This window comes from Saccopteryx bilineata, chromosome 5 (assembly GCF_036850765.1).
Source record: "Saccopteryx bilineata isolate mSacBil1 chromosome 5, mSacBil1_pri_phased_curated, whole genome shotgun sequence".
Taxonomy (NCBI): domain Eukaryota; kingdom Metazoa; phylum Chordata; class Mammalia; order Chiroptera; family Emballonuridae; genus Saccopteryx; species Saccopteryx bilineata.
In genome coordinates, this window is record NC_089494.1 from 216816278 (window position 1) to 216824977 (window position 8700).

Sequence of the window (8700 nt, forward strand, 5' to 3'; positions counted from 1 at the left end):
TAATCTCATATTTGTCTAAAGAAAACATCTAAAATTTTATCTCCCAATCATTTATCAAAGCCTGAAAGTTTTATATATCAATGTACACAAATAATTTATTCAATGAACAAGTTGACATTTTATCTTTTATTGTAATATAAACAATAAATGGAAAAAATATATTCAACAGAAGTTATAAATGATAAAAAATAAAGTAACTTGGCTCTCTGAAATCTGCTCTTAGAAGTAGATCAGTTATGAAAATAGCCAATCTGAGCATCAGAAGAACTTTCAGTTTACCAGATGCATAATCTCTATAGTTCTGAGAAGCAAAAGTATAAACTAATTTAAAATAAGTGTGTGTGTATGTTTGTAAAGGTGAGAGTGATAACTGAGGACTTTACTACTGATCTTTGTAAGTATGAAAGTTTCAACACTTGTTCTGAGCTCAAGATTGACAAGGAAAAAAAAAAGTCACTGGGAAACCAAATGGCAACATTTAACATTTTTGTGTATAACATAAAGGCACTTGTACAATCAATATGCGTACATGAATGTGATGAAACTCAAAATCTTCTCAAGATAATTAATAATTGAAGTTATTTTGCCATCAGGGGTCTCTTGACTCTTTCTGTATGATCTGGCTTTATCTTTACTGAGTTCAGTGTCAGTACATGTCTACAAAACTTGTTACTTAGTGTTAATTATGGTATGTTTATGAAAATATTTTTTAAGCTAGGGAATACTGACCAGAGAATAAAGGCAAGGTTCTAAATTGAATTTATGCTTGATATTTGAAGAACTTCAAAGAGAAGTTGGTTGTATCTATACAAAATTCATCACTTATTCTCCCTTTACTGGTTTTCCCACTTTGGTAAAGCGTGGTCATAGAGAAAAGCAGTGGAAGTTAAGACATAAAAACATATAAACAGCCACCACCCTCACTAATGACAATACATGCATCTTCCTCCAATTATGCTTAGTTCTGTTCAGTCTTTTACTTAAACTTATTTTATCTTTTACATCAATGTATTAGTTAAGGTCCTTTCATTAATGGGCATATTCTGATAAATATTTTCATCAGCAATGCTTTCTAGTGTTTCATCAAAATCCATGTCTTTTGGCCCTGGCCAGTTGGCTCAGCGGTAGAGCATTGGCCTAGCATGCAGGAGTCCCTGGTTTGATTCCCAGCCAGGGCACACAGGAGAAGCGCCCATCTGCTTCGCCACCCCTCCCCCTCTCCTTCCTCCCTGTCTCTCTCTTCCCCTCCCACAGCCAAGGCTCCATTGGAGCAAAGGTTGGCCCAGGCACTGAGGATGGCTCTGTGGCCTCTGCCTCAGGCACTAGAATGGCTCTGGATGCAACAGAGCGACGCCCCAGAGGGGCAGAGCATCGCCCCTTGATGGGCATGCCAGGTGAATCCCGGTTGGGCGCATGCGGGAGTCTGTCTGACTGCCTCCCTGTTTTCAGCTTTGGAAAAATGGGGGAAAAAAATCCATGTCTTTTAATTTTAGTGCACATGGCCATAGTATCTTTTCCAGGCTAGACTGCAGATGTCTTGTGATTGAATTCAGGCTAATACATTTGAGAAGAAATGATAAATGTTGCTTTCATGGTGGAACATGAAAATATCCCATGTAATCTTTTTTTTTTTTTTTCATTTTTTTTTCTGAAGCTGGAAACGGGGAGAGACAGTTAGACAGACTCCCGCATGTGCCCGACCGGGATCCACCCGGCACGCCCACCATGGGGCGACGCTCTGCCCACCAGGGGGCGATAATCTGCCCGTCCTGGGCGTCGCCATGTTGCGACCAGAGCCACTCTAGCGCCTGAGGCAGAGGCCACAGAGCCCTCCCCAGCGCCCGGGCCATCTTTGCTCCAATGGAGCCTTGGCTGTGGGAGGGGAAGAGAGAGACAGAGAGAAAAGTGCGGCGGAGGGGTGGAGAAGCAAATGGGCGCTTCTCCTGTGTGCCCTGGCCGGGAATCGAACCCGGGTCCTCCGCACACTAGGTCGACACTCTACCGCTGAGCCAACCAGCCAGGGCCTCCCATGTAATCTTGATCTTCTAATTTCCTCTTCCTTCAGTAGAAACTGAAGGTTGCAATTTAGGCCTTATGCAGATAAGGACAGGCTGACCCTGAACATCAATGCTGAATATGGCTAAATGGCCAATTGAGTGCCTGAAATATTTTGTAAGTCAAACCACCCACAAAGACTAACATCTGCACAGATGTTCTGTAATAAGTCACTGAAATTTCAGCATCTGTTTGTTACTGCAGCTTACATGACACTCTAATGCAAATGTCTGAGATTCATAGAATATTGATAATTTAAATCTTGACTACTTAAGGATTTTAATTTATTTACCACTTCAGTCTTCAAGGTTTTGTGATTTTGTGAGGAACAGTGGTTAGTTGATTTCTCTCTCCTATTTGAATGATTGTTTTCCTACAGAATAACACAGGTAATTGGTTGGAAGTTCAACTCAAGCCATGAATAAAATAAATGGCTAACAGGCATTGACTATCTAGAAGTTAAGCATTTCCCTTTGGGGGAAAAAGACTTGATATATATTCAAGTATCCAATTAATGGCCACAAATACCTCTGCCTGAAACGGTTATACTAAGAAGAAACCACGATATGTTTGAAGATATAAAACATAGTTAATTTCCATTTCATTGGTATTCTTAACGATCCCCTGAGATCTGATTAAGTAATCATATAGGCCTTAGCATTGCTTGTGAGGATTCAACAGCATTTGAGATACCTTATTGCCTAGAAGTTAATAATTTATTATTAGTATTCAATCTTCATTTATCAAATAGTCAGTGTAGAGGGAATAACATTATAAAAGACTTTTTTTCCATGAACCGTTCACAGAAAAGAAACGGGAGTTCAGTACCTGTTGAGTGATAGTGGAAATAGATATACTTCTGAAAGAGCCAACAGATTATTTTGGTGGTCCATTGCATTCAGATGTATGTATATGTATATGTATATGTATATGTATATGTATATGTATATGTATATGTATATGTGTTTGTGTGGGTAAGATATACAAATTTTAGATTAAATGAGTGCCTTTACATTAAACATAAAACTGTTAAATGTTGCCCATAGGTTTCTAGGTGACTTTAGACACTTTATCACTTCTGTAAAACATTTCCCCTGCATTAATTGTAATCAAGGATGAAATGTTAATCTGTGCATTGGATAAGTTATTTGAGTACATTAATATTTAAAAGTTTCCAGAACACATCTTGCTCTTAGTGGTATATATAGTAATAATAATAGTTATTGCTCACTTGAGGGCTTACCATATGTCATGTACTGTTCTACTTGCATTACAAGTGTAACTATGTAATACTGTCAGTGACTTTACAAGAGTTTACTCATTTTACAAATGAGGACGCTGATTTTAGTGGGGTTAAAGGTCACACAGCTAGAAGTGACAGAAATGTGATTTAAGGGCAGTTGATCTCACTCCAGAATCCAGTTTACTTATTGCCCATGTTTCTATTTATAAACATTAAAGTAAGTTTGAAATATATTTTAAGTTTTTTCTTCCCAAATTTATTCAAAATTATAAAAGGAAAAAAATAAAAATATTAAACTACTTTATTTCACTGCACAAATATTTTACTAGAAAATGTGTAGAGATTATAGATGATTAATTTTATCTGCATCAGCTAAAGTTAAGAATATTGTTCTTTCATCCCAAAACCTGTGTTCAAAATCAAATACAATTAGTGGTTGACGGAAGAGTTCTAGGATATTTGTTTTAAAAAATTGTCAAGGCTATTTTCCATAAATCAATATAGAAGCAGTCTTGGTCTTGATTTATTTAATATAATTTCTCTGCTTCCTCCCTCTTTTTCAATAGTTCAAGGCTGTTTGTTTGTTTGTATTATTTTGATGTATTAGCATGACATACATTCATTTCTTGCTCTGTCACTAATGTTTTTAACAAAGCATGCTATAAAAACTTTTGGCTTCTTTTTCTTTCTTGGTAATACTAGTGGGTGATTCCAAATGGTATTAGCAATATTGTTTACTTCATAGACTTATTGGAGGGATTAAGTAATATTTTTCATGTAAGTTATATTGCAAATAGTCAGAAATAAAAAGATGACACTAGAAAAGATATTTAATAATAATAATCATAGTAACTATGTAAAATTGTAGAGAAGTGGTAAGATGTTTCTTCTATGGCTTAACTTTGAAAATGAATCACTAAAACTAAAATAACAACAAATCTAAGTTATCATTATGGCATTAAATTATCAGTTATAGCTTAATAACAATACTCATTTTTGAGCTACCATTGTTTCTTTAATCCAGCTACTGTCACAGGAGTGAGAACCACAACTCCCTGTACCCACTAAAGACTATGCTATTTCCTTGAACTACTGAGCTCTTAATTATAAGAGAGGAAAATAGTACAAGTGCTGCACTACTACTATAGCTACTGGAAAGACAAAAAGAGTGTAGGTGAAGTCATTAATATCCCAGAGAAAATATTCTCATTCATCAGGAGAAAGGGAGGCCTCATTAGCTCATTTTGCAGTCAACCCTTTGAAACATCTTATCTTGAAAGTAAAGAACCATTTTAGAACCCGCTGCAATCTGCTAACTATATAGGAAGTTATTAACCATATTAAAAGTGATTTTGAATGTTATATAGTAGACCATTATGAAATAGTTATATTTTTTATTGTTCTTTACTCAGATATATGTCAATCTGTTGCTCTGAAAAAAAATCAATTTATCTCCGCTGAATTCATACACTATTGATTTTTATTCAGCTTTAGTATTATTTAATATGCTCATATTACATTTTCTGTAAATAAATTTAAAAAGTCTTATTTCTATAATATTTTCTTTCAATCACTTCATAATTTATTTAGTAAGCTATTAGGGATTAGGCAAATGATCAATCATTTTTTTATCTGAAGAAATTATCATGTATGCATCCTCTCATAGATTTTAATTAAATCATGTTTGAACCATATTTAGATATTAAATGTTAAATAGTTATAGCTCATTTCTGTTGGCAAATGCTCTTTTGCTCCATTGACTAGCCATGAAGTGGTAACTATATTCATTTATTTCAATGTTCTATTGCAAATAAACATAACTACTGAGTGTGCATATCTACCTCGCTTTAATATAATCCTCAAAAAGATCTTTAAGGAAGGCACTAGATAATGTAATCCATTTCTCTCGTCCTGTGTTTACTCTTTTTTTCTCAGATATGTCTCCATCTCTCTAGACACCACACAAATTTATTTTGGGGCATTATTTATCACTTACTTTTCTCAATGAGCATTAATTTCTTACTTTAATCATCTAAACATTATTAGATGTTTATTTTCTAACACTCAATTTTTATATATTTGACCTTCTATTTATAAAACAAGATTGATCTATAATATTTATCACTTATGTTTTTACTAAATATGATTACTTATTTAAGTTCCAAGTAATTGTTCCAAATGAGCCTCTTTTGTTTTCACAAATATATTGAATCACTTTTCTTTACTTAAAAACCAAGTTAACTTAATCTGAAATAAAACAAGCAGTAGAAAACATGCTTTCTGTTTCAATATTTTAATACATATTCTTGCCTTGTATAAGTATTTTTGCCTTTTCAAATGAGATTTCATCTCAACTTCATTTGCATTTAGAAGATGAAGATTAAAACAATCTATGAGCATAGTTCTTCTACTCACTATAGTTAATGTTCTCTTAGCTTTATAAAAGAAACAGTAAAAAATAAAAGTATGAATGGTTTGTATTATAAAACATTAAACATGCCCCAGTTGATGGTCTTCTCAAATATTATTCTAATTGATGATTTCATCACACTTCATTTTGGTTAGACAAAATTTTTGTTCTTTGACTTTTCTTCAATTCTTCCTTCAAACTGATGTCAAATGAATTTTATAAAATACAGCTATTTTTTATAATCTAGTGTTTTGTGCAATAGGTATTATTAGGAAGTAAACTGCTGACCAGGCAGTGGTGCAGTGGATGGAGAAAGTAAACTGGCTCATGATTTATACATTTAAAAATTATTGATTAAACAAGTACAACTGGTAAAATAATTTTAAATTTGCTAGTGTACATTGTTAGTCTCCAAAAAATTATATAACATGAACATTTTCCTAATTGACCATGGTCAGTTATCAAAACTTTTATTTAGCATCATGGTGAGGTAACATAATGAAGTATATACAAAGAGGAATTTTAAACGTAGCACAGTAAATTCTGTGGATCTGGCTTCTTCATAGCTCTCTAGAGAGAAATGATTCTTCTTTGGTTGTTTGTCTTTCTTTCTTTCTTTCTTTCTCTCTCTCTCTCCTTTCTTTCTTTCTTTCTTTCCTTTCTCTCTCCTTCTCTCTCTCCCTCCCTCCTTCCCTTCCTCCTTCTCTCCTTTTTCTTCCTTATTCCTTTTTTTTTTTTTAGAGAGGCGAGGGAGAGACAGAGAGAGAGAGAGAGAGAGAGAGGAGAGACAGAGAGAGAGAAGGGGGGAGGAGCTGGAAGTATCAACTCCCATATGTGCCTTGACCAGGCAAGCCCAGGGTTTTGAACCGGCGACCTCAGCATTTCCAGGTCGACGCTTTATCCACTGCGCCACCACAGGTCAGGCTTATTCCTTTTTTTTTTTTTACTTTACACATCACCCACTAGAAAGTCACAATTGCAGTACCTTCCCTAGCCTATGTCTTTTTTTTTCTTCTTTTGGTTTCTATTGCCCCCGTTGCACTGAATAAGCTCCTCTTTTCTCACATATACTTCTTGAAGGTATGGACTAATGACTTTTTCATCTTTTATTGCTGAAATATTTCATAGTATTTGGCAACAAATTTGACAGGCAATAAATAATTATTGAATAAGTCAGTAAATATATGCGTAGCTGCTAAAGCACAAAAAACTATAATAAGCCAGTAACTTTTCTGTTTTCTCTATTCCTTCATTTCAGGACTTCTTTTTATCTTTTCTTTCTTTCTTTCATTTTTTTAAGAAAGTAAATTGTTTCCCAGAAGAAAGATGTTTTCCAGTTCCTCAAAGTTCCCCAGAGTGGGCTTCTGTTTAGTCACACTACCCTGAACATGTGTTATATGTCCTACCTTACTAAACTGCAATTGAACCTGGGAAAATGTGAAACAAGGCTTTTCTACTTGACATCCATTAAGATCTATCCCTAAGGACCAAGACCATTGAAATAGCAGCGTTGTGCTAATAAGGTAGAAAAGGGTGTTGCTTTCTTGCTAGACTTTGAAATTTTAATTATTTTTTCTTCAGTATTACTTAGTATAAAAATAATGCCTATAACTCATTTTTGCAATGGAAATAAGTATTTCACTAATAAAAATCCAGTTGCTTGCTTTGATTAAGAATGAGACAAAAATCGTTTCCAGGATTTGATTTGAAAATATCTAATATAAACTCTAAGAGGAAGGAGAAATTTTAAAATGCAATTCGTGCCTGACCAGGCAGTGGCACAGTGGTAGAGCATAGGACTAGGATGCCGAGGACCCAGTTTCGAAATCCCAAGGTTACCAGCATGAGCGTGGGGTTGCTGGCTTGAGCCCAAGGTTGTGGGCTTGAGCAAGAGGTCACTTGCTCTGTTGTAGCCTCCCAGTCCAGGCACATATAAGAAAGCAATCAATGAACAACTAAGATGCCATAACAAAGAATTAATTCTTCTCATCTCTCTCCTGTCCCTGTCTCTCTCTCTGTCTCTCTCTCTCTGTCACAAATAAAATAAAATAAAATTAAATTAAAATGCACTTCTTTATAGTATTATAAAAACATACATTACTGATACTTTTAGTCTTTGACATGTGTAAAAGCTCCCTTCTTGGAGACACTGTGGCTCTCAGCACTGCAAGGGAGAGCAGCAAGATGGTCCCCACAAACCTCTGTCCTAGGAGCATGTTCCAGAGGCTCCTAGATATTTAGGTTCACTTAGATGTTTGCCTCTAAAGCCAATAGTTTAATATAAACAAGTGTCTTCCTTCATATTAAGCCTGGGTGTCATTGACTACTTCTGACCTTTACACTGAGGTGAGTAATTCTGATTCTGAGCATGCCAGCCCTTTAAGAGTTGTTTCTCACACTGCTACACCCTTTGGACCTCAGGACATGAGCCACCTTGGTTTGCAAAGTTGGGTATTTTGGGGAGTCATCTCTCAATTCTACATCTTAGAATTTGGAAGCCCAATATGGGTTAGAATCCTTCATTCCTCAGGTTGAAGCTCTGGATTTTTAGTTCTTTCCCAGTTTTGTGATCCACTCAAGGAGTGGGGTTTATGGTAAGACTGTTTTCCAGCCTCTCCTATCACTCTGAGTGTGGTTTTCCTCCTGTTCGTCCAATGTATGGTCGTTGCTCAGTGGGTCTTTAGGCTTTTGTTGCATGTAAGCTGTAGACTCAGTGAGTCCATGGCGCGAGGTGACTTCAGAATCTTCCTAAGTTGCCATCTTGAATCAGAATGCCTGGTAACATATTTTCCAACAACTTTAATCACTGTTTGTCAAAGAATTTATTAACACTTTATAATTTGAATACCTGGAAAAGGACAATCTCTTAATGAAGAAGATAGCAGTTGTAATAGGGGTGAAAAGAGAGAGGTCCAGATTAACACTGACTAGATGGGTTGTCACAGTGGAGGCACCTCCTCACTGGGGTTGCAATGAGAACCAAAGTGAGGGG

The 8700-nt window shown here is 35.6% G+C and overlaps 1 non-coding gene across 1 annotated transcript; it reads left to right on the forward strand.

Moving 5' to 3' along the window:
* Window positions 1-228: 228 nt before the first annotated feature.
* Window positions 229-307, forward strand: LOC136307277 (small nucleolar RNA U2-19). The gene has a single exon (XR_010725934.1). It is a non-coding gene; the product is annotated as a small nucleolar RNA U2-19 (small nucleolar RNA).
* The last annotated feature ends 8393 nt before the right edge of the window (window positions 308-8700 follow it).